General features: G+C 58.3%; 1 long non-coding RNA gene across 1 annotated transcript; it reads left to right on the top strand.

The window, feature by feature from the left end:
- The first annotated feature begins 6217 nt into the window (after positions 1-6217).
- LOC135405818 (uncharacterized) lies at positions 6218-7400 on the top strand. The gene is made up of 4 exons (XR_010426025.1): positions 6218-6347; positions 6467-6487; positions 7211-7246; positions 7365-7400. It is a non-coding gene; the product is annotated as an uncharacterized LOC135405818 (long non-coding RNA).
- The last annotated feature ends 915 nt before the right edge of the window (positions 7401-8315 follow it).

The raw sequence follows: 8315 nt of genomic DNA, 5'->3' as shown, positions 1-8315 counted from the left end.
CCTGGAATCATGGATTGGTTTGGGTGGGAAGGGACCTTAAAGTTCATCCCGTACCACCATGTCCCTCCCATGGGCAGGGACACCTTCCACTAGCCCAGGTTACTCCAAGCCCCGTCCATCCTGGCCTTGGACACTTCCAGGGATGGGGCAACCACAGCTTCTCAGGGCAACCTGTGCCAGGGCCTCCCCCCTCACAGGGAAAACTTTCTCCCCAATATCCCCCTAAGCCTGCCCTCTGTCAGTGGGAAGCCATTCCCCCTTCTCCCATCCCTACAGGTCCTTGTCCAAAATCCCTCTGCAGCTCTCTGGGAGACCCTCGAGGCACTGGAAGGGGCTCTAAGGCCTCTCTGGAACCTTCTCTTCTCCAGGCTGAACAATCCCAATTGTCCCAGCCTGTCCCCAGAGCAGAGGGGCTCCAGCCCTCAGAGCATCTTTGTGGCCTCCTCTGGATCCACTCCAACAGGTCCATTCCTCCTGATCTGGGCCCCCCGAGCTGGAGGCAGCACTGCAGGTGGGGTCTCACCTGAGGGCAGCAGAGGGGCACATTCCCCTCCTCCCCTGCCCCCGGGATGAGCCCCGCACACGGGGGGTTTCCGGGCTGGCTCGTGTCCCATTTGTCACCCACCAGCACCCCCAGAGCCCTCTCCAAGCAGGTTCTTCCATCCCTTCCTCCCCCAGCCTGCACCGATCCCGGGGGTTACCCTGACCCGGCTGCACCACCTTGGTCTTGTCCAACCTCAGCAGATTCCCGTGTGTGCCAGGAAACTGGGGGAAGGGGAATTCACCCGACTCTTGGAGATTTGTTTGTCTGCTGGTGCCCCGGTGAAAAAACAAACCCTGTCAGTCCCATCTAATCTGTCCCATATTCCACCCAGGAACCCTCCACCAAACAGATCCCCCAGGTGGGGGGAATTCCAGGGCCCTTTTTCGGGCACTGACACGTCACAGCACAAGGAAAACCCCTCAGTGGATATTTCCACCTGTTACTCCAGCTTTGACAAAAGGACTCCCTCCAACACTCTGCAGAATACCACTATTAATACAAATTGGCACAGGTTAAAGGTTCATGGTGGTCAGGGACAGGGTCTGGCTGCAAAACCACACTTTGAACAGCGTCAAAATTGTTGTTAAAGGAACGCAAAGCACAACCTCTACACCAATCCAATCCACAACTACATTAGGAAGCAAAAGCCAGCTCTAGTCCTTCCAAGCAGTGACTAACACGCAGAGCTGACACTTCCTACCCAGCACAGGCCTCCCTGAGGGGGAGGAAGGCAGGTTCAACCCCTCCGTTGATCCCAGAAATTTCACTGGAAATCTCTCTCCCGTTCTTTCCCCATTTCCGACTGTCTCTTATGCTCTTTCTTTGGGTTTAGGAGGAGTTTGAGGGTTTCTACTGAGAAGTGCTACAATTGTTTCTGGGTGCCTGGGGAGCTTTGTGGGGCATCGTGACCTTATCCCAGCCGGGAAGCAGCAGCTGGAGTCTCTTTGCTGTCCGGGAAGCAGCAGCTGGTTTTCCTCTCTAATTCCTATTCTAGGTTAACTTTTAGCCTTATCTCTCTCTCCACACTCTGGGACCATTTCTCTGGCTTGTCCAGGTCCCCCTGGATGCCATCCCGTCCCTCAGGTGTGTCACCTGCCCCGCTCAGCTCAGTGTCACGGGCTCAGGGTGCCCTCCATCCCTTGTCCTCCATCATTAAGGAAGATGCCGGATACTGGGGCCAGGAGTGAGGAATTGGAGGGTGTGGAGTCCAGCTGGGGATTCCTTGCTGGGGATAAGGGCACAGACAGTGGGATTGGGAAGGGGGCAGCAGTCCTCAGCCTCTGGAGGTGTCTCCTGCAGAGAGGGAAGGACGGGAATGGCTTTGAGAAAGATCTTGCAAACTGCCAGTGGAGGAGGTGCCCAGGATGAGATGGAATTCCCTGTGCTGGAGGCAATCACATCCCCTTGGGGTGCAGGGACTGTAAATTTCTCCTTCTTGAGCAGCTTCACCTCCCCTGGGCCCCTCCTCAGTCAATGTTCCTCAATTATCCAACAAAGGAGGCACGAAGCAGAAAGGGGCAAAAGGAAAATCTTCCAGGTCACTGCCGGCTCCTGGGGAAAATGCAAGGCAAATAGTCAAGTCATTGAGCTGAGATGTTATCCCAGCTGCCCCACAATGGTCTCTTGTGTGTGGTCAGGGGCCCGTAAGGATGGAAGGTGTTGCGGAAATGTGGCCAAAGGTGAGTGGAGAATTGAGGCTGTGGCAGGTGCCGGGAGCCCCCGCTCAGTGCCTGTCCTTGATCTGTGCCCACGGGGGTCCCAGCCCAGAGGGGCCTGTGAGGCGGGTGGGGAGGGAGGGAGAGTGGGGCGGGAAGGTGCCATCCTGCTGAGGGCCAGCGCTGGGCCCAGAGATGTGATGTCATATGAGGGATGTGATGTCACAGAGGAGGATGTGATGCCACAGAGGAGGATGTGATGTCACAGAAGAGGATGTGATGTCATATGCTGGATGTGATGTCACAGAGAAGGATGTGAAGGAAGATGATGGATGTGATAACACAGGAGAGATTTGATGTCACATGATGCAGATGATGCCACAGAGGGAGGATGTGATATCACAGAGGACTATGTGATGTTACAGAGGAGAATGTGATGCCACATGATGGATGTGATGTCACAGAAGAGGATGTGATGTCATAATGTGGATGCGACGTCACTGGAGAGATATGATGTCATAGGTGCGATGTGATGTCATAGGTGAGATGTGATGTCATATGATGGATGTGATATCACAGGGGAGATGTGATGTCATAGTAGAGATATGATGGCACAGAGGAGGATGTGATGTCACAGGAATAATGTGATTCCACCGAAGAATGATGTGATGTTACAGGAAGAATGTGATGTCACAGAAGAAGGATGAGATATCACAGGAAGGATGTGATGTCATCTGATGGATGTGATGTCTTAGAAAGGATGTGATGTCATGCAGAGGAGGATGTGATGCCACCAGAGAGATGTATGTGATGTCATATGATGGGTGTGATGTCACAGACAGAGGAAGTGATGTCCCAGAGGAGGATGTGATGTTACACAGAAGGGTGTGATGTCACAGGAACGATGTGATGTCACAGTGACGGAAGGATGTGATGTCTCAGGAGAGATATGATGTCATATGATGGATGCGACGACATAGAGGAGCTGTGATATCACAGGGAGGATGTGATGTCCCAGGAAGGATGTGTCCTATGATGGATGTGATGCCACAGAGGAGGACGCGATGTCATATGATGGATGTGATGTCATAGGAAGGATGTGATGTCACGGGGAGGATGTGATGTCACAAAGGAAGGATGAGATGTCATGCAGAGGATGTGTTCTCACAGGAAGGATGTGTTGTCAAAGGATAGATATAATGTCATATGATGGATGCAACATCCTAGAGGAGCTGTGATGTAACAGAGGAAGGATGTGATGTCACAAGAAGGATGTGATGTCACAGAGAAGGATTTGATGACACAGAGGAAGGATGTGATGTCACAGGACAGATGTGATGTCATACGATTGATGGGACGTCATAGAAAAGCTGTGATGCCACAGAGGAGGATGTGATGTCATATGATGGATGTGATGTCACAGAAGAAGGATGTGATATCACAGAGGAGGATGTGATGTCACAGTGAAGGATATGATGTCAGAGGAGAGATGTGATGTCATACGATGGATGTGATGTCACGAGGAGGATGTGATCTCACTGGAAGGATGTGATGTGATATGACGGATGCGACATCATAAAGAAGGTGTGATATCAAAGGCGGGATGTGATGTCACAGGAGAGATGTGACGTCATAAGATGGATGTGATGTCATAGAGGAGGATGTGATGTTATATGATGGATGTGATGTCACAGAGGAGGATGTGATGTCAAAGAGGAGGATGTGATGTCCCACAGGAGGGACTGCAGGAACAAGAGGAATTTCCCCAGGTGCTCCCACCCCTGCTCAGGGGGAAGGAAGGAGACAGTCCAGGGGGGATCAGCTGCACCTCAGGCACCCTGCTCACATGTCTCGTCCATCTCTCTCTCAAACACCAAACTGGGGACATTTCCCTCTACCAGTGAGCTGCTGATGTCACAATTTGGATGGTCCAGAGTGGGATCATTGGTGTTGAGGGGCTGTCAATGCCTCTTTCGTGAGCAGCTTCACCTCCCCTGGGCCCCTCCTCAGTCAACGTTCCTCAATTATCCAACAAACGAGGCACGAAGCAGAAAAGGGCAAAAGGAAAATCTTCCAGGTCACTGCCGGCTCCTGGGGAAAATGCAAGGCAAATAGTCAAGTCATTCAGCTGAGATGTTTTCCCAGCTGCCCCACAATGGTCTCTTTTGTGTGGTCAGGGGCCCGTAAGGATGGAAGGTGTTGCAGAAATGTGGCCAAAGGTGAGTGGAGAATTGAGGCTGTGGCAGGTGCCGGGAGCCCCCGCTCAGTGCCTGTCCTTGATCTTTGCCCACGGGGGTCCCAGCCCAGAGGGGCCTGTGAGGCGGGTGGGGAGGGAGGGAGAGTGGGGCGGGAAGGTGCCATCCTGCTGAGGGCCAGCGCTGGGCCCAGGGCAGGGCAGGGCCATCCCTGGGGACAGGGGCACTGGGGCAGCTGTGTGCCAGGGCCAGCCCAGTGTGGAGCCAGAGCCCTGCTGGGCTGCCAGTGCCTGGCCCCCCCTGCCTGGGCCAGCTGAGCAGAGCAGGGCCCGGCTGATGCGGGAGGACACGGTGTGCCCAGCTGGGACAGGGGCAGGGCCAGCAAAGGGCATCTGCCCCTCTGGGCTCTGCTCGGGGAGGCCGTGGCTGGGCCTGCACCACTTGGGGACTGCAGTGCCCGCAAATGGGCTGGAGCCGGGCACTGCCACCACCCCAGCACTTCCCTGGGCCCAGCCCTTGTGTGCCAGGGCCAGCATTGCCCAGTGCTTCCCAGTGCCTGCCCAGACTGCAGATCCCAGTCACCCGCCTGTGCCCATTGCCCGTCAGCCCCTTTATCTCCCAACTCCCTGTTTCCCTGATCCCGGGCTCCTGGTGCCCCAAGAAGGGGGGCACTGCCAGCCCTGCGTTCAACCAAGGGCCTGGAGTGGGAACAGGGAGAATTGTGCTCAGACACGCCGGGTTTGGGGCTGGGCTGAGCTCTGGGGTGTCCCAGAGGGAAAGCTCTGGAAGGGATGGGCAGGAGGACATGGGGGGATCAGGCTTTGGGGGCTGTTGGAGGATGGATTGTGTTGTGTGGGATTGTCCCCACAGGGTATGCAGCTGCTTTCAGCTCCCTGCCCACCCCCTTGGCACCCCCAGGGGCCTGGGCCCTTCCAGGGGCAGCTGCCCCGTGCAGGAAGCTGGAGGGATGCCGGGGAAGGTGGCTGGATGGGTGCCGCAGGCGGGATGGACTCTGTGCCAGGGCTGGGCTTGTGGCCAGGGCTGGGGGCTGTGCCCAGCCGGGCTTTGCCCCGGGGGCTCTCGGGGAGGGGGCAGGGAGGAGTCCCGGCAGGGATAAATGTGCTCCTGCCCTTGTGCAGCCTCAGCCAGCGCTGCCCAGGCCCAGAGGAAGATGAAGGTCGCTGTGCTCAGCGTGGCCCTGCTCTTCACCATCCTGCTGAGCCCCCCGGCAGATGCCAAGGTGAGGCCCCCATGCCACGGCCATGGGCTCAGGGATGGGCCCCTTCCCGATCCAGGGGCTCCCCCAGCACTCCCCAGCACCCCCAGCCCCCGGCCAGGCCACTTTCTTCTGGCCACAATTCCCTCTCTCCTTCCCCTTCCCACAATTCAACTCCTGCTGCTGCAGCTCCGCTTCCTCAAGGGATGCTTGTACCCGGCTCCGTCCTGGCACAGTCCCAACGCTTCCTGCTCTTTCTGACCCCAAATCCCACCTTTTTGGGCCTCCCCATCCCATCCTCTTGGTCCCCTGGGGCATCTCCCCACCATCTCCTCTCTTTCCCAGACAAGGCAAAGGCCCAACCCAAACTGGGTGGAACTGGGCCAAGCCCCACTGGAGTCCAAGGAGGACAAACAGGCCCAAGCTCCACCCTGGGCTCAAGTGGGACAAGGCCTGGCCAGGCTGAACTGGCACCAACTGGGAAATGCCCTGCCATGCCCATTCCCAGGGCCTTTCCTCCAGGCTTTGCCCTCAATGCCTTGCCTTTCCCCCTGCACTGGTGTCCCCAACTTGCCTGGGAGCCGCAATCCCAAAGAGCCCTGCTCAGCCCGGGGGGCAGCCGGGGCTGGAGGGGGTGGGGACACCCGTGTCCCCCCCAGCCCCACAAGGCCAACCCCAACCAAGCCTTTGCTCTCCTCCTGCAGCCCGTTCAGGCCGGCGGCGTCCAATGTGGGGAGGTAAGTCTGGGAGTTGGGGGGCACCCAATGTGGGAAGTGGGGGGAACTTTGGGCCCCCCATCCCTTCCTGGCACTGGGGACACCCCAGTGACCAGTGACGTCTCCTTGTCTCTCTACAGGCAGGCGGGATCGGCGGCCCGGTGGGTACCAGGGCTTGTGCTGGGCCCAGACCCTCCCCTCTGGTGGCCACCACCCTCCAGGCCATCCCAGTGCTCCCCAGTCCACCCCAGTGTGCCCCGGGGAGGCCCTTCCTCAGGGCCCCCACTCTATTCCCACACACCCCAGTCCACCCCACCACACACACACAGGCCATCATTCCCACACCATTTCTTCCCTTCTTTCTCCTCTAATCCTTCCCCTTTCCCATTGCCCATGACACTCGTGTCCAGAAATCCCCTTCCTTGACACCTCAGTCCCAAAGACTCTCCCAGCCCCTTCCAGTTTTCTCCCCTTCCCCATTTCTCCTGCCCCCACCCCTACCCTGCTTCATTCCCTGGGTCCCCTCCACTGCAATCCCTTCCTCCTCACCCGCATCCCCCACAGTCCCATCCCTTCCACACCCCAATGCCCATCCTGTGGGATCCCCAATTCCCCCCACTTCACCCTCTTTGGGTCCCCTCTTCCTCCCCCCACCCTCCTGCAGGCCCTGAATTCCCCTGGCTCTCCATGTCTCCATCCCCACCCTGGGCCCTGCAGGAACAGGGATCCCAGGGGAAACTGGGTGCAGTGGGGCTGGGGGAGCAGGAGAGATTTTCCCCCTCAGACCAGGGGCCAACCATGGGCTGGGGGGTCTGGGGACACCCGTGTCCCCCCCCCAACCCCACAGGGGCAATCCTACTTCAACCTTTGCTCTCCTTCCCCAGCCAATCTCGGGACAAGGAGGAGGTGGATGTGTCGGGGTAAGTCCTGGAGCTGGGATGTCCCCAGTGTGGGAAATGGGGGGAAATGTAGTCCCCCCATCCCTCCTGGGCCTGGGGACACCCCAATGACCAGTGACACCTCCCGCTCTCTCTCCAGGGAGGCATGGATGTCCATCGAGTGAAGAGGTCTGAGGTGGGTACCCCGAGTTCTGCTGGGCCCAGACCCTCCCCTCTCATGGCCACGACCCTCTCTGGCATCCCAGTGTGTCCCAGTCCACCCTAGTGTGCCCCAGTATCCCAGTGTGTCCCAGTAAAGCCCAGTGTGTCCCAGTACAGCCCAGTGTGTCCCAGGTCACCCCAGTGTGTCTCTAACCCTGCCTTTGTCCCCAGCCCCCCGTGGCTGACCAGGTGGAGCTGATGCGCCAGTGACGCTCGGCTGCCTCTCTGCATGTCCAGGTGAGAAATATGGGAGGCTCCTCAGCCCCCCAGAGGAGCCTGGCAGGGCCCTGGGGGGTCCCTGAGCCCTCTGCAGTGGGCAGAGCTTGGGGACAGCAGAGGGACATGCAGGGGGCTGTCCCTGCTCCGTGTCCCGGGGCAGCTGGACACAGCTGCCCCCAAGCCTTGCCTTGCACTGGGGGCTCTGCAGACCCCCAGGCTCACCGGGAGGGCAGGGAGGGGCTCAGGGAGGTGTCAGAGCATCCCGGGCTCAGGGGCTCTGGGGGCCACATGGATCTCAGCATCCAATTCCCTTCTCCTGCCCCAGCTCCCTGCAGACAGACGGGGTGGGGACAAGGCCCCTGCCATGTCCCTGTGGACACCGAGGGTGACGTTTGGGGCTCTGTCTTTCAGGACTGGAAGTGGTGGTGACACCCGTGTCCTGGTCCCCTCCAGCGGCATGAGGAGATGATCATCCCTGGAGGACCCCCCTGATCCCCTGGGTGCCCTGACAATTTCCCTGCAAGAATCAATAAACCCCTGCAGCAAAACAAGTGCTCTGTGTCTGTCTGGGTGGGTGTGTTCCCACATCCACGGGTGCCTTCCCGTGTCCATGTGTGTTCCCACGTCCCCTGGGGCACCCGGTGGTTTGGGGGCAGAGCGGGAAACAGGG

Source organism: Pseudopipra pipra, chromosome W (assembly GCF_036250125.1).
Source record: "Pseudopipra pipra isolate bDixPip1 chromosome W, bDixPip1.hap1, whole genome shotgun sequence".
Classification (NCBI taxonomy): domain Eukaryota; kingdom Metazoa; phylum Chordata; class Aves; order Passeriformes; family Pipridae; genus Pseudopipra; species Pseudopipra pipra.
Note: the sequence above shows the minus strand (reverse complement) of the source record. Positions and strands in the feature narration are given on the sequence as shown.